The following is an 18017-nucleotide window of genomic DNA, read 5'->3' on the forward strand; positions in this document are numbered from 1 at the left end:
TTCGAACTCCAGGTCATATTACTATTAAAGAATTAAGTTGTAATCCTGGGTGAAAGCTTCTCAATGATCTATCCATCCAGTTGCTTTGCCTGTTTATTTTTTGTTTCAGGATAACTGAGTGTAAGAGACTATACATGAAAACTATTTGCACATGGAAATTCAAGATATTGTTTTAGTCTGCAAAAAAATAAAAATGTGTAAGTATGAATCCAGGTTTCTATCATGAGCAAACTTCTCTCAAAATGCATCCCATATTAAGCAGACTAGGACAGCAACAGGAACCCCAAAAATGTCTCTTTAGGAGGCTTGCCAGATTATCAAAGTAAAAATAGCCCACAAAGTGTTTTAGTCTAGAAGTAGCTTTATTCCTTTAGCTCTCTATCTCAGCAAGCAGTTGAAGTCAATTTGGTGAGATTTATTGAGCTACAAATAGCCTAAAGTCCTGTAAAAACTCATGTAAAAGCCATCCAACCCAGTAATGTCAGGCTAAATTATGTTCAGTTGTCTCTTTGCTTCTTGCTCTTATTCTTTTTTCTCCATATGCAATAAGGTGTATGGCTCAATGTTCTTTCTTGATAAAGGAGTTTTGTGTTATACTAATGTCATTTGCATTAAAAGCAGACTGAAATTGCTTATTAGGTAATGTTTTACTGTGAAAAAAAAATGGCATCCCAAACAAGCTTATTTATTCGCAGCTTGCACTCTGGCATACAGGCTAGGTTTGTGAGGTATGCATTGCTGGGGGGTCTGGGTGCAGGCCTCACACAGGAGTGTAGGATAATGCCCTCAACATTTTCAAATATTTTTTCCAGTAAAAACTCATTTTTAGGTGCGTTTGGATACGATGCAATATCTTGATTTCCTCTTGTGGTGCATTGACAACAACCTGCAACTCAACATTAACCACACAAAAGAGCTGGAGGTGGAATTCTGGCATGCCAAGAAGCCTCTGAGACCAGTCACCATTCAGGGAAAGGACATGGAAGTTGTGCAGAACTACAAATACCTTGGGGTTCACATAAACCATAAACTGGACCAGCCTGTACTTGCTAAGGAGATTCATGCAATTTGATGTGCGCAGCAAGCTACTGGAAATGTTCTAGCAGTCCATAGTAGCCAGTTTCCTGGGGAAGCAGCCTGAGCTCAAAACATAGCCTCAACAAACTTATCAGGAAAGCTTGTTCCATGACAGGGCGAACTCAGGACACACTTGAAGCTGTTGTGGAAAAGAGGATGATGGCAAAGTTGGATGCCATCATGAAAAATCCTCTCCATTGTCTGCAGGAGGTGCTCTCTTGGAGAACTTTTAGCCACAGGTTCATTCCACCATGACATCCAATTCAATGGATCCACCCAATGTACTTGTTAAGTTTAGTTTATTTAGTTATTTACTTATTGATTAATTGAGTGATGGATTGATTGATTGATTGGCTGTATTATCTGTCCTGAGAGCCTGTATCTTTGTTTTTATATTTCTGCTGCTGTATGCATCTGAATTTCTTCATTGGATTAATAAAGTTTATCTAATCAAATCTAATCTAACCTATTTTCAAAAGCACCTACTGCAATGGCCATGTCTGTATGTCTGTCTACATAAAGCAATCCTGATTCCAGTGGGCCACTTTTGTTAACTTTAGTACACTTATTCTTCAAAAAATATATTTTTGTTGAGATAATTTTCAGAATCTCCCATTAAAAAGCATTGGGGAAATTGAACTTCGTCTATCCTAAAGCAGGGAAACATTGTGTGCCACTTCAACTACAAATTAGTTTACTGTTTCAATTGTGCCATAAAAGCAGTTACTTCAACTTGAATATTTTTTATATTTTTTCTTGAACTCTTTCAATAGATGCACCTGACAGCACAACAGTGAAAAACCTGCAGCCATGAAGCAAGTAGACCCTGCTGCAGGACATGGGCTAGGAGGATGTCAGATTTTAGGGAGGATTAAATGACCAGGCATCCCCACATGAAAAAGGTACAATATAAGATGTGTATTTATTAATTAATTTAATTAAATAATTACTTATCCAATATAGCAGTCATTTTTATTGATTAACCACCATTTAAGGTAAGTACTATTTCCTTCTGTGTCGGAATGCAGGGGTAGGTCTCGTTGCACGCTCTCAGTTTAGGTTCTGCATCTGCTCCTTCCCATCCTCATATCTCTGTGGCTCGGTGGCGTCTCATGAATATCTCAGTCACAGCAACTCACTTTTCAGCTCCTTGAAATTAGAGTGGGCTAAGTGGCATGGTGTTCAAGCAAGTTAACTTATATACAAAAAATATGAAAGATAACTCTGTGCCATTTTATGCTATAGTGATTACACATGTGCTCAGCATTTTTATACACTAAAAACAACCTCAAGGATGCATTATCCAAAGATTATAGTGAGTCAATATTTCTCTTACAATGTAAATTAACAAAGTACCACAATGTTTCACTAGCAAACTTGTCTGCATGCAGCCAGCAATTTTAGCGTGAGACTTCACAGATTTTAAATCATGGGGTATTCTGAAAAATGTTATGTTTAAGACCCTCCACAACCAGCAACCAACAATAGCACATAAATCTTTTCCTCACTAGAGATGTAATCTGCTGTTTGTGAACACATGTTTTGTTAAAGGGTATTAAAAAACATTTTATGTACACTGATAATGCATGTAACTACAGTGCATTTAATTATCATAGTTATTTCTGAATACAATTTACTGTTGCAAAAATATGAAATAAACAAAATTGTGACAAAAACCTCTTTGATGAAGTGAGTAGAAATTTTTAAATGTTTCAGTTTTTAAATCAGCTAACCAAGTCTTCAAATGAACTTGAATGTTATGCCATGCATGCATTTTCTTATTTGTTCGTGTTCAGTTTTTGGAAATTTTTTGTCTTGGTTGTTTCATTCTTAGTATATGTATTATTTGCTAACATGGGAATAACTCAGCAAGGCTATGGTAACTTTGTTCTCATGGAATTATTTACTGCTTTCATTCAGATGATAAGATAATACTTAACGGTTTGTTTCTCTGTGTGCTATGTTTAAACACTCACTTTACATTTCCTTTGTTCTGTGTAATATTTACATTCTAGGCTCAAAGCTGTAATAAGTGTGCTAAAGTGAAAACAAAGCATAAACATATTAGGCTCTGTGACATTAGACAATTTTTCCAGCAATTGTCAGTCGCAGGCATCATTCGAACAATCTTACTGAGTTGGAGGCATTTGCGGCATACTCTTGTAAGCGTTCCAGCCAGCTGTGTATGTAGCCAGTGACTCAGCCCTGTCCAACCAGTATACAACGTATGCTGGCATGTCATGTCTTAAGTCGTGTGAATGTGAGAGCTGACCACCAATGAACACTCACTTGCATATAATGCTGCTAAGATGAATAAGAAACACGGGTGTTCTGCACCTCATAAATGGAGCAGAGCCTTGTCTGTCTAAAGTCTTATGTTTGGCATGTCACAACAAAATGGAAAAAAGGGTTGAGATTGTGGTTGAACTCACTGTACTTGGAAAGCACTTGTACAAGCACCAACTCTGTCTGGCAACACTTTATTGGCTGTCAGAAAAAGGGGCACACTCAAGCTATTCTGGAAATGTGAAACTATGTTAGAAAGTCATCACAGAGTCATCTGATTTGTTATCCACCATGATACCTGTTCAGCTAACTGGGCATCGTCAGATGATGAGATAAGCAAATTCAGTCATCAGGTATGACATATCCTTGGATTAGAAGTTGTGTAATGTGAGGCCAGCTTTACTTCCTTTCTGTTGCACTCAATTATACTACCTACTGCTGTGCCTTGCATAGCCTTGCTGAAGCTCTAGCTTTCTTCCTTGCTTTGCTGCCCACCCCGTCACTGCACATCTTACTGCATCAACTGTGTATTTTAAAAACTGAACACTTATATAAGACTCACATTGGCATTTAAGTTGAATTCTTTCGACATAAGATGGATATGTGCAATATTAGCTCAACATTTATAATTTCACTGAACATTTGCCACATAAATTTGACATTGCCTTATAAGCTGGATATGAAGGTTTAAACTAAGGAGCATATATGCCATATACTGTTAGTGAAATATTTGCCATTTAAGTTGGATATTTGTTATAACTTCTGGATATTGACACATAAAGTTTACATTAGCCATTTACATTGAACATGTGCCATTTGAACTGAACATTTGTCATATATGCTGGACTGTTGCAACATAACTTTACACTGAACATTTGACATATAGGTTTGACATTAGCCGTGCAAGCTTGGCTTGGCTCATTTTGCACAACAACTAAATAAAAGCATTTAGAAAAAGATGTACACTTTTACATTCAGCATTCTCAAGATGTGCTACAAAATAACATCTTGATGGCCCCAGTGCCAAAGAAAAGGCATTCCAGGGCCCCCAAGGACTTTAGACCAGTTGCTTTCACTTCACGCATTATGAAGACCTTATAGAGGTCTTTCCTGAAACAGCTCTGCCCCATGGTTATCTTGATACTCTGCAGTTTGCCTACTAGGCACATATAAGTGTGAAGGATGCTCTGATTTAGGTGCTCCACAAGGCCTACTCCCACCTGGACAAAGCTGGCACCATAGTCTGTATCATTTTCTTTGGTTTCTTGAGCACCTTTTACACCATTGTGGCTCAAAGGCTAGAGAATATGCTAAGGGCTGTGCATCTTGATGCATCCACAGTCTCTTAGAACATGGTTTACTTGACCAAAAGACGTCAGTTTGTAAGGCTCATGGGCTGTGTTTCAGAGATGGTAGTGTGTAATACCGGGGCACCTTAGGAAGCCACCCTGTCACACTTCTTGTTTCCCCTCTATACAGTTGACTTCCAGCATAATACAAGCTCTTGTCATCTACAGAAATTCTCAGATGACTTCTCCATCATAGGTTGCACAGTAGAGCAGAGAAGACTGTTAAAGGACTTTTTCTTATGGTGAAGGAAGAACCACCTGCAGCTCAACAAGATAAAGGAGTTGGTGGTGGACTTTTATTGCATCAAGGAGCTCCTGAGACTAGTCATCACCCAGGGGTAGCTATAAGTACCTTGGGGTTCATATAAATGGCAAAACGGACTGGTCTGACAACAGAGTGGTGCTGTATGAGAAGGGCCAAAGCAGACTCTACCTTTTAAAGAGATTTTAAAGAGACGCAGGTCCTCTGATATGTGCAGCAAGGTACTTTAACTGCAGTCACTTGTATCCTGGGTATTGTTTTAATGCTGTGGTCTCCTGGGGAAGCAATCTGAGTTCAGGAGATGCAAAACACATGAAAAAATGTATCAGAAATGCCAGATCCATCACAGGACTTGACCCTGGACACTCTAGAGACTTTTGGAGAAAGAGGATGGTGGCAAAAGTGGATGCCATCAAGAGCAATTCTGCCCCTTCCCTCCAGTGTGTGCTTTCTTGGAATACTTTTAGCCATAGATGCAGTAAGATGTGCCTCTGGGGATCTTTTCTGCCTTTGGTCACTAGGCAGACGAGCACTTCTTCCTAATGTCCCATCTTTCAATCCAACCAAAAAACATAGGAAGATAGTACAAACTCAAGTTACTAGAGTTATTTTAGCATAATATTTATTGCATTATATTTATTACATTTGTTTTATATAGTATTATACTTTGAATAGGTACTTTCATATTCTACATTATTGCTGTGGTATGCATTTGAATTTCACATTGGGAATTAATAAAGTATATTTAATCCTCTCAAACTTTTCTTCCAGGTATTTGAGTGTTCCACCGACATTCTGAAAGTCTTGTGATTTAGGCTAATTGATGATTCCACATTGAACCTGTTTGGGTGTGTGGGCCCATGGAAGGAGTGCCATCCTGTCCATGTTGTGTCCTGCCTTGCCCCCAATACCCATAACTGCTTGAATAGGGGCTGGGTCTGAACGACGTGGTTTTGAATCTGTTAGGTTTTGGACAGGGCACACAGCATGCATTTTATCTCATACAAAATCATTTAGGCATATTAGCATATTTTATTTGAAAGCGGGGCTTTCTTTATACTAACCTTACATTTTGCTATTACAAATTTACACAAGGTGAGACTGAAACGATTCCTTAAACAGCAGAACCTTAGAAACAGCCCGGGTATATTTTTCAAATAAAGGATTCAAAAACAGTCCCAACAGAAAGGTAAACGACTTTTTCCAACGCAGCGTTTGAGAAATTTGCAGGATGAGCCCTTTAGCTATAGCGTGTTGAACGATATCCATCTGCTGGTTTCCTGCCTTCCCAAACTTACTATACAAACGGCAGGTTCGTAATCTTCCTCATAATTTTCCTTTAACGACAAAGTCACAACCAAAACGATCGAAATATGATGCGAGAAACAGAGTGACTCTATCACGAAATTCAACTCCTTATTCCTCACGTTTCTTTGTTTCGTTCTCCCTTTGTTCGCTAAGATGCACTACAGGCACGTGCACCACAATACTAGGGTGGCGCGCGCAGGGACTCCTCTGTAATTAAGTCTACTCCGTGTTTTCCAGTCAGCGCGGAGGTGGGATCGACTGCCGGCACGCGATCGCCGAATGCTGCTAGATGGCTTGCCCAACGAAGGATGTAATATTTCTCAAGGTTGGGGCTAACTGCTCAAAGTTGGATGTTTTCCTGCTCTGAAACTGGATTTATGTGGAAATTACTCCGAAACAACTGTAGACATTTCGCGTATAAATAATGTCTCGTTAGCCGCAGAAAAGGAAGAGGATAGTTCCTCTGATATTCTCCACAATCAGCCAGAGACGCTTTTCTCTGGAGCTCGCGCGGAGCGATTGGCATTGCCAGATATTAAAACTTTATACTTTAATGTACATTTTCATTTTCCCGCTTGGTAATTTTGGAAATTATATATAAAAACTTTAGACCAGTAACGAACGGGAATTATTATTATTTTCTGTGATAAAAGCTACAGGTGATGCATTTTCAGTGCCCAGCGGCAAATTAACAGGTAGGATTTTATGATTTATTTCTTTTTACATTCGCATCTTATTTTAAAAGAGGGGAGACTTCTCTTTGGTACTTTATTCTAATTTGTAAATACGCAAATAAGTTTTTGGGAGTGACAAATAGCAGGTATTTAAAACAGGCATTCCAAGCGCGGCGTGTGTATTTATTAAAGAGCAGACAGGTTGCCGCGTTTGCACGGTAAGGCTGTTTTCTATTTTAATGCAATGTATTTCGATGTGTTTCACACCTTCTTTTAAACACTGTCAGGGGTAATTAAAATTAAGTGCGCTTTGACAGAGATTAATTTTCTTTAAGGAAAACATAGACGCAACATTTTCCCCGCTGCCAAAAAAGACAAACTTTTTTCCAAGCTGTTTTGTGTTTGGAGCATCACGTTAGGTTGCTTTTTATAAAGCCTGAAGACATGTTTATCTGAAAGTAATTTGTAACTCCCACCCCTTGTTTTAAACGCGTTTCGGGAACTGAAGCGGAGGCGTTTTGAGGCAAGAGTGCAGAATTGCTTAATAAATCTGGAAACACGTTATTACTATTATTTCATGTTTGGCACCGTGGAGTTAAGACAATCTTCTGCTAACCTATTGAGTCTGAAGTGGGATGCAGCGGTGAAGGGCATGCATGGTACGTGCGTCTTAATTTCTTGATATTTCCACCTTTTGCTCAAAACTTCACCACAAATATCGCACTTGCAATGTAATTCCGAAACATTTTACATTTGAGAAGATATTTAAAACTAACAGGGTCAATTAACATTTTTTTGCGAGTCGGGTACTTTTAATATGTAAATTGTTACCATATTGTGGGCTCCCTGCTGAGAAAGGCAGTGAAACCTGAATTTGTGGGGCGATGGAAAATTATGACATGTGTTGCTACTGTTTAATTCTGACACCATGTGGAAGCAGAAAGCAAATCGACATTGTCATCATTCAAAAGATGCTTGTGCATCTTTATTTGGTGTGTGCTTGGCCTGTCATTTGTAAAACATCTGGCAGCTTACACCATCTGAAATGGAACCCAGTCTAAGCTGGAAAATATTTTAAAACCTGCTTTTCAAAAAGCATGTTTTGTTAGTTTTTCAACGCCCGATATTATAAATCGATTTACAATGACAGAAACCTTTAGTTCACGTGCTTTACTTGCTTTACAGCGTAACTTTTAAACAAAGCAATAGTTGCAGCAGTTGTATAAGAAATCATGCCGTGATCATAGACACTGTGGACTCTTCCGTGGACTCCGATTTCCTGTCACATCCCAACAAAATGCTTACTATGATGATTTCCGTGTCTAAATTGTTCTATTATGAGTCGGGGTAATGGGCCATTGTAGCGAATAGTGTTGCCTCCTGTGCCCGATACTGTGTGAAAGGCCCCGGTTCTCCAGGCGGCTGCGTAATGGTAAGAGGAATTGTGGGTGTATACAATATGTGTGTATTTTGTTCGGGGTTTGTTCCAACCTTACGCCGGATGGTGCCCGTAATGAGTCTCCCGCTATGAAATAAGAGTTCAGAAAATGATCTGGGAGATTTTCAGGTATTACATATTTTCTGATCATTATCATACAAAGACATAAATCGAATCATTTACGAAGTCATTACGGTGTACTATATTTTATGAATCTCGGTAGGTGTTATTACCCAGTCACTTGGCAGCTTGTAATCACGTTATTCATGACTGTGCAAAAATGACGGGGTTGTGGATCATGAAGGTTTACGCACATTCCTGTTGGTAGATTCTTTAATGAAGTGTATATATATATATTGTAAAACTGTTGTAGGTAAAACCCAAAAGGAAATCAATTCTTAAAGGTAAGGAAAAAAATCGAACCATATCATTATTTTACTAACTGTATTAAAAAAAAAAAAGATTACAAAATTATTAGTATTTCAACAAACTTTTAAAATTTCATTTGGTCGCTGCTCCTTCACTTTTCAGTACTGCGGATTTTATCACATCTACCTTGAGTCACACGAAGGTCCAAAATGGTCGTATAAGTTATGGTCATTTTGGGACCATAAAAGTGAAAGTGAATTTACTGAGATTATTGTAATAGTACACTGGATTTAAAATTATTACCGGATCCAACTGTTATTGAACCTGTTCCTTAATTAACCACTGCTGCCTTTCCTCTTTAGAGGCTTCTGTTTGACTCCCAACGCAGTCACTGTTGGTGCGGCTTTGGTACGTTTGGTACGGGTCCTCATCCCAAAGACAATAATGGTGACTAGAAATGTGTGTGATCTGTTGAGTGTCCCCCATAATTTACCGCCGGCCGTGAGCCCAGTGTCGTCGACAATGCCATTGGCTCTATAGAACTGGGTAAGCGAGTTTGAAAAGTGATTAAGGAGAAAGTGGAAACTGCAGCTCTCAAAAGTGATGTCGGCAGGGAAAAGGTTACCATATTCATTTTCTACCTGAGACTGTGAGGACACCTGCAGAAATCGGATTGTCCTCATAACTAAAGTGATATTAAGAATCTATCCGAGTTAAGAAAAAAGTCATCGCCTATTTTACTTTAAAAATGTACAATTCCTGTAACAGTATTTGTACCACTGAATTGGAAAAAGAGAGTTGGGAGCACTAGCTGACAAAAGTTTAATGATCTAAATAAGAAAATCATGCAAAATCATTGTGGATATTAATGCCGATAATGTAGTATTCCAATTCGGAGATGCATCGGCGAACACGGGACAAATAAGTAAACGGGCTCTTAGTTTTGGTAGTATGTTATTTCTTGAAATGACAGTCTTATAATTTGTGTAATAGTATCAATACATTTGGATGGCTGCTCTCATTCCACAGTTTCAATCCCAAAACTGCGTAGTGGCATATTTGCAAATTTCAATTCTTTACACTAGGGGGCAATATGCCCGCAGTCAGACGTCTCTTGGAAACTAGCAAAGTAAATATCTTTGTTTATTTGAGATTTAAATAACTGAGTACGAGTACAGAAACAATAATGCTCCCAAATATAGCCTGGATTTAATATTTTATCAAACTATTATATTTTAATTTCAGGCTTTTTCTTGTTCTTTCTTTAGAACACACCATAATTTTTAAGTTTTAATGTGCAAAAGATTGAAAATGATTCAGTTTGAATGTGCTTGTTTGCGTGTATGATGTATTTATATATAATTATGATTATATATACAGGTATTGACTGGCCTGTTCCAGGAGTAGAAGCTTATACAGGGAGAACATTGTTATTCTTAAATGTGTGTGTGTATGTGTACACATATGTCATATCACAGTGTGGGAGTATATATTTATTCAAATATGCCATTATTACAAGTTGACCCTTGAGCTCTTTTTCACAAGGGAGGGAATTTTAAACCCAAACCCTCTCATTTCACAGTTTTCATTATGGTATTACTGTGGCCAGTTGAAGAGTGAGATAAGATTATTTGGACTGCAGTAGCGTTCCTGGAGACAAATTACTGCCTTGAAAAGTGCACTTTAGCTGCCTTTATTTCTGCAGCTGTGGTAAGAGATTCAACTTTTTAGGTTCTAAGCAATTGCAACAGCGTTATTTGGTAAATGGTATTAGGCTATTTTTTTACTATCTTTTGTCATTAAAAAGAAAAGCAACTTGTCATTATTATTCAAAATTTTAAACATCGATTGTCCTGAAATCTGTGGAGTATAATATTTCAATCTAGCAGTTGTTGCTGACATTTTCATTTTAGTGCATCTCAAAAGATTGTAGTGCTGATGGTCTTTGTTCACATAATTCAAGGTTTTATTTACTAGTAATGGTAATTTATGGATATTTCTGTTTACACATGGAGTATTGTAAAACAAATACAAATGTACAGTTATCTTTACTGATTTTGTTCTGTGTTTTGGGATTCAGATGTTACATATGTAAAATATATAGCAGTGGAAGATATTTCTGAGATTTTAAAATTGATTATGACTGATGCTGTTTCCAGTGTTTAAACATGTAAAGTTCTAAGCAACTTAGTGACTTTGCTTTATTTTATTGATTAATGAGTAAATTAGATATTGAATTTCTGAAGCTGCCAAGCGTAAACCTGTCTACATAATGTTGATACTTATGATAGGTATCCAACATTTCTTCTGATTTTTATACTTCTATATTAGATGATGTTAGGTAGAGGATGGTAAATTGTGCAGTATCAAAATGCGGGGAAAGCAAAATATTAGGCATTGTGGGTCTTTATCACTTTGAACGGATGTGTAATATTTAACAAGGCTGTAATGAAAACAAAAATCAAAGGATTGTCTGTCCTATTTTAAGAAAGAAAGCAGACTATAAAGTTATTTACCCTTTGAGTGTTTCATTAATTTGTTGACTTGCATAATACTGTTAAAGTCTTTATTTTATTTATAACGAAACAGAAAAAGTGTGTGTTGGCAGTCTGGAGCTTGAAGTTGTCAATTTATTTAGCTTTTTATATAAATAGATTATCAAAGGTAACTCTTTTTGCTGCATAAAATTTTTCTAAAAAGGTGAAAAAATACAGTGGAGTAGGAAATTAAGTATCTCACTTTCACATGCTCTCTTTAGGTGTGAGTAGTCAGTATATAACAATTCATCATTCATGCTTTCTTGATGGTGTTTTCAGTCTTATTGTGAATGAGTCTATTGTACTGAAAAATGCATAACCTCCATTCAACTTAAAATAATTAAGGTAATGATTCACACTTAATATATTCAATCTGAACCAATATAATTCTTTTAAGCTTATTGATCCCACAATTTGTAAGTTGAGGCAAATCATTTAGAGTGATTGGGTGCAATTCACTTGTTTTATACTAAAGAAAATCTATTTTTAAGTTGTTACTTTAAAATGGTTTATTGGTCGTAACCTGTTTTTATGCTATTAGAAATATTATGAACATAACACATTCCAATGCTGTACTTTTTACATTTATTTAAAAATCTAGTGGAAATACCCAAGCATTTTTCTTAAATATACAACAAAAAATTATTAAATGTTTCTACAGCTTTCTTGAAAGTATGTTTTATTATGAGTTCTTATACTTAAAATTAACAGTTGAGAAACAGGTTTACTTACCAGAAATCCTCCATTATAAAAGTCTGCTGCTGAAAATGACCAGACCTGTATAGCCACGTCCACTCCTCTCAGGAAAGTGTTCTTTTTTGGCAGTTGTAAAGCCAGCACGCTGGAAAGTTCGACCGGAAGAATATGCGCAGCACACAAACACCCTAAAAAATTAGGTTAACTGAAATGGTTTTTTACGTTTATTCCCTCCACCATAGCTTACTTTGGTACAAACAATTATTTTTACTTTGATTGAGATCTAAAATCAAATACTGTATTTCAAGCTACAACACTAATGACTAATCTTAAGTTGCTTGAACGAGAAAATTTACGTTGAATGAACAACATCAATGTAATACTTTTTTGAGTGCAGTAAAACATTTCTTTTTGTATGAAAGTTATCATTTTCTGCTGAGAGTCTCTTTTACCTGTCACTAACTGGCTCTGTTTTTTTATTGTTATAGGCCTTTATTGTTTGTTAACTGATTCAAATACACAGGTTAAGAGCTAGTCAAAAATATGGATTCAACCGAGTTATGTTAATTAACAGTGTTGTCTGCTTTGTTTTTTAGAAACCTTCTCTACCTTTTATTTTTAAGATTTAGCAAACTATTATTCTATTTTTCTTTTATAAATTATTCTTCACCTACGTAACTTTTTCAAAGTGGCAGTTATGTTGAGGCAGAGTACTTGTATACAGTCTACAAATAGTCAAGTATTTATTACACCTACTCTGTCTCACCTCTGTTTATGTACGTACTTGTCTACTGAATATTTATTATCTGTTTGCATATGTGTTGTAAAATTGTGCTAAAAGTTATATTTAAAATACAATGAGTAAGCACACAGTTTGAAAGCAGAGTACACGTATTTGTAGAAATAAGTATGTTAAAATGCAATCTCATCTAAACAGTAAGTTTGTATATCAGTTTTCTAATATACTAAATATTTTTGAAAAGTAAAACTTGTTTTATCACAAGCAATTGACATTACAGTAAAACAAAAGCCATTTGAAGTTATTATTCCCTTGTGTGTGAAGGTTGTTGATCAGAGAGATGGGAAAATTTAAACAGAGCATAGTGGAGGCTTGTCAAAAGCATCTTTTAAGCATCTTTGAAATGTTGAAAAAGCTTAAAGCTTGGTAGGACAAGCTTTAAGGAGCCTCTATGTAGCTGAGAGTCAATAAACAAATAACTTACTGCTTCTCTAATTAGCTGTGAAAGTGTAGCTTCCCTGTCTTCAGGAAGTAGTGATTAAAAGAATGTGACAAGAGAAAGTTTATAAGGCTGTTTTCTAGTGCTTTAAGACATCACAGGGTGCCACAGTGTCTGCATTTTATGACATTACTGTTGCTAGAGTAATGTTTGTCGATTGATCCTACAGCAGTATCAACAAATCCTTTGATCAAAATCCTTTTTCCTGTAATGGCTGGAGAAGGTGACAGTGAAAAAATTGCAGAATTGTAAAATAGCAATTGGCAGTCTGGATTTGTAATTAGCCTCTTCGCCTTTGGTTCATTGTGATGCTTAAAAGCTAATGGAAGAGATGTCTCTGAGTGTTGGCTACATTCTTTATTACTTTTTCTTATGCATATTTGCTAGTGATGGGTTGTGATGTTGTTTTCAGATTAGATTAGATTAAATTAGATTAACATCAATTTAAAGTGACACAAATTTTACATGAAGTAGTTTGTGATCTCCAAATTAGCCATCCACCCTCCTGTCCATTTTCTGAGGCCATTTAATCCAATCAATGCCTTCAGGGGCTCATAGCATCCCATATGCAAGAGTTCTAGGCAGCAATCAAACATGGATGGGAGCTAGCCCATCTTAATAAAATGTAGGACTGCAAGGCAGAAATCAGCCTTGCGCAGGGTTCCAGTTCATCACAGGGAGCCCATTCATACATGAATCCAGCCTTGTACTTATACAGGGGTCATTTTGCAATCACCCCCCAGTAAAGTAAAACACATCTTTATGAATGTGGGTGTAAAATCCAGGAACCTATTCAGCAACAGAAATGATACAAACTCTCCACAGGAAGTAGTGATTCTGAGGCTGCAGCACCTATCAGTCAGCCACCAGTTTCAAATTCTGTTTTTCAGTTTCTACAGATATTTTTTTTATGAAATTATAAAAAATGATAGTAGTAACAGCTTAAATTTAGCAACTTTTTCATGTACTGTTAAAATGGAAGTATAATTACAACAAACAAGAGGAATTATTTAGGCTATGAAATCTAATTAAGATTGTTAATGCTCAGTATTTTGCCCAGGTATGTGAACAACAAGTAGGACAAATGTTATGAATGTATGTTTATATTTATACTTTTATGACTGTCCTTTGATTTTTATGGTCCATGAGACAATGGAGGAGGTTATTAAACTAGGGAAATAAAGTAATAGAACATAATAACATGAGATATATTTAGCTGGCATTAGAGACAGATCAGTACTATAATTTATCCCTGAGTCAGATATGGCAAAAGCCTCTTCAGTGTGTTTCACCTGCTTTCAAAGCAGAATGCATTAACATAGCAGTAGTCTTGAAAGAAGAATATTCACATCAATCATGTCCTTTGTAGGTTAAATTATAAAACATTAATCCACTTGGGCATGTTACTTTGAAAACTGCATTATCGTTATTTGTAGTGATTAGCTATTTCATACGCAGGACTTGCATCATGTCCATTTGATCTGAGAGACTTGCATTTAATTGAACCCTCAGTTAAATACGTTACTTTGACTTAATAATACCTGCCATATTTTTATTTTCATGCTTTCCTTCTTCTAAAGTCAGTGCTAAAGACTGTCACTAATGCCTACAACAAAACAATGCTATTACTATACAGGCAACTAATGAGGTGGCAGGGATAAAAAGACTATTGTATTTGGTCTGTGTGTTCATGTTTTGTCTTTATTATGTCTGTGAACAGACCACTGATACTTAACATAAGATTCGTAGACCTGCTTAATTCAATTGAGGGTTGCCTTGGGGCACCTCAGTGCCTAAACTAGCAGAATTCATCTGAATTCAGGAAACACATGTCAAGGAGTTAGTCCATCGCAGGATCCCCTCACACACAAAGCCACCAAAGACCAGTTTTGAACTGTCATTTACGTTAACAGTGAAGCTCACAGTTTTCGGGATATAACAGGAAAACCAGTTTGCCCATTGAAAATCCTAAGCAGATAAAGGTAGAATATGACGGTTCTACATAGACTTTGACAAGTAATGGGATTAGACCTTGGTTGATGAATCTATGCAACAACAATGCCAATAACCCGGCCACCATTACTTACTTGTAAATGGTCACTTTTATTAATTTTTTATAATTATTTCTCCCAGGAAGTTCTATAATGTGGTGTACAAGAAGTAATTGTTTTTTTTTGTTTGTTTGTTTGTTTTAACTCAGTAGGTTTAAATTCAGATTTTACTTTTAGTACTAAGCAGTACTCACTACTTTTTAAACTGGTGATTTCTTACCAGCTGAAAATAAATCTAAGAAACCTAAAGATTTAAAGAAGAATAATTGCCCCTTTGTGGAATTTTTATAAGTACAGTAGAATTGTTACAGTGGTTAGGGGAGGCAGAGTGAGCATGAAAAGGGCGTGTTTCAGATTAGGGATGACATGATGTGAGGTAGCATTACTCTGGTTCTGTTTGTTCTGCTGTTAGATATGCTAGCTAAAGTCTATAGCTCTGTCTGAATCTAGAAAATTTTATGTGCTGCAACATCTTTCTTTTTTGTTATTAAACATTATTTGAATTAAAGGAACATCAAATCTCAGTGATGTACAGTAGTTAGATTTTAAAGCAGGCATACAGTATAATATAGAGTTGGGATGTTTGTAATGGCTATTGGCAGGGATTTCTAAAACTGAGGAGCTCTACAGGAAACATCTCTCTCTTTTATGTTTGGAATGTTGCTGCAGGGTGAATGGACAGAGTACAAGTGAACACCGGGACTGACAAGGTTGCAGATGTAATGAGGGAAAGTGCTATGGACTGCTTTATATGTGAGGATAGGAGTTTTGAACGTATGTGTTGTATGTAGCCAGTGCAGTTAAGATACTGTAAGACTGTAGGCATTCTGAAAATAAATTTTAATGATGATGTATTTTAGAAGTATAGCAGGGCTTCAAAAATATTTATCACACTAAAATTATGTATCTTCAATACATTTGTAAAAAACACAGGTCAGTTTATGATTTCAGTTTAGTATATAATGGATATGGAAGTTCTACACGCTCTTATTGAAGTTTCATCTTATGATGTGAATGTTGAAATCAAGATCTTTTTTTATCTATAATAAGATCTTGATATCAACAGTATTTAAGTGAAAAACAAATGTATCTTTCTTTATTATAACAAGTAGGAAGAAATTGTATTTGGTGTGTATAATTATTAACATACAGTACATATACCCAATGCAGATGGGATAGCCTAAATATAACAATGTATTTTTTTCTCATTTTTACCTGAGGCCTTATGCAAGCATTGGAATAACAGAGACGTTTAAAACAGTGAAGTTCAAATTAAACATGTGCAGTCAAGTCTACAGCATGCAACATATTCAGTTATTTTATATTTGGTAATGATAAAAGTAAGTAAGGAATGGAAACTTGGGTTGAATCCCACCCTAATTGTTGTTAATGTAATGTTTGTAGATTGTCTGTATGCTTATTGGTTTTCTAGTGTTGTTCTGCTACATCCCAAAGATGTACTCTATGCTTTAATTAAAATAAGGTTCTCAGCATCACAGGGCACAAAGCAGGTAGAAGTGCTGAGGAGGTGCTAATTTATGGCAAGTTATAAAGATGGGGTAATATGCAGTCTCCAATTAATCTAACATGCACATTTTTAGGGTTTAAAAGGAAAACCTGTGAGAGGATAAGGAGAACTTGCAGACTCTGCACAGGCAACAGATGGATTTGAACCCAGAAAGCTAGATCCATAAGGAAGCAGCACTAGACACTCTGCCAACAGGGTGTTCATTAGGTTATCTATTGACTTCATATTGGCCTGGTGTGAACAAGTGTGACTTGTAACATAGTGGCCCCAATCCAGACTTACATACTGCCCAATGCAGCCAGTGTAGATATCAGCTCCAAGTAAACCTGAACTGGAATACCAAAAGTCTAAAAAAATGGATCAAGTAATGAGATTAAGTGAGGAAATAAAAATAAGTTTAATTATGCTTAACTTCAGAGTGAATATTTCATTAATGTGCCCAAAAGGTCATTAAAGGCCTGGATCTTGGTTTTTATCCAGGACACTTGCAAGCCCAGACACTCAGACTCCTCACTCAGTCTCTCGAGCGCCTGGATCAGAGCCTCCATTGACTTTGCGAAGATCACAGCATCGTCAGCAAAGTCAAGATCCGTGAATCTTTCTTCACCAACAGATTACCCACAGCCGCTGGACCCAACGACCTTGCCCAACACCTAGTCCATACATTGAACAGAGTAGGAGCAAGAACACACCCATTACGAACCCCAGAATCAACTGGGAAAAACGCAGAGGTCCCACCTCCACTCTGCACAGTACTCACAGTACCAGTTATTATATATTATATTAACCACACATTAAAACAATTGAATTTAAGTGATTAACATAAACAATCATGGCAATATAAAGCCCATTAGCATTGTCATTTATTAAAAAAAAAAATCTCCAGAGTACGTATAAAAGAAATACTGTAGTTACCATTGTGATGGCCCTGGCATTCTAAAGAGGTCACACATACTGTACTTGCTGGACAGTGTGATAAACAAATTAAATATCTTTGAATCCCAAAGCTCCAAATACACTCATGCTACCTGTGGGTTTTAAAGGGTTGTGTTCTCATAAAGAGGTGAATGGATGATCCTGTAAACATAAATATATGCATGCAAATACAAATATTGATAATGAAATGGAACATCTGCAGTGCAAGTAAAGCTGAAGATGTGTAATATTACATATATGTAGCATTTCATTTTATATACCGTTTTTA

At 36.5% G+C, this 18017-nt stretch overlaps 1 protein-coding gene across 1 annotated transcript in view; it reads left to right on the forward strand.

Moving 5' to 3' along the window:
• The first annotated feature begins 6613 nt into the window (after positions 1–6613).
• The window catches only part of rspo1 (R-spondin 1), a 71031-nt gene continuing 59627 nt past the window's right edge, over positions 6614–18017 (forward strand). Inside the window, exon 1 of the mRNA XM_039739358.1 lies at positions 6614–6977. The gene's annotated coding sequence lies outside the window, so the exon portion shown is untranslated. The remainder of the gene's footprint in view (positions 6978–18017) is intronic.

The sequence above is a fragment of the Polypterus senegalus genome, chromosome 17, assembly GCF_016835505.1.
Source record: "Polypterus senegalus isolate Bchr_013 chromosome 17, ASM1683550v1, whole genome shotgun sequence".
Lineage (NCBI taxonomy): Eukaryota > Metazoa > Chordata > Cladistia > Polypteriformes > Polypteridae > Polypterus > Polypterus senegalus.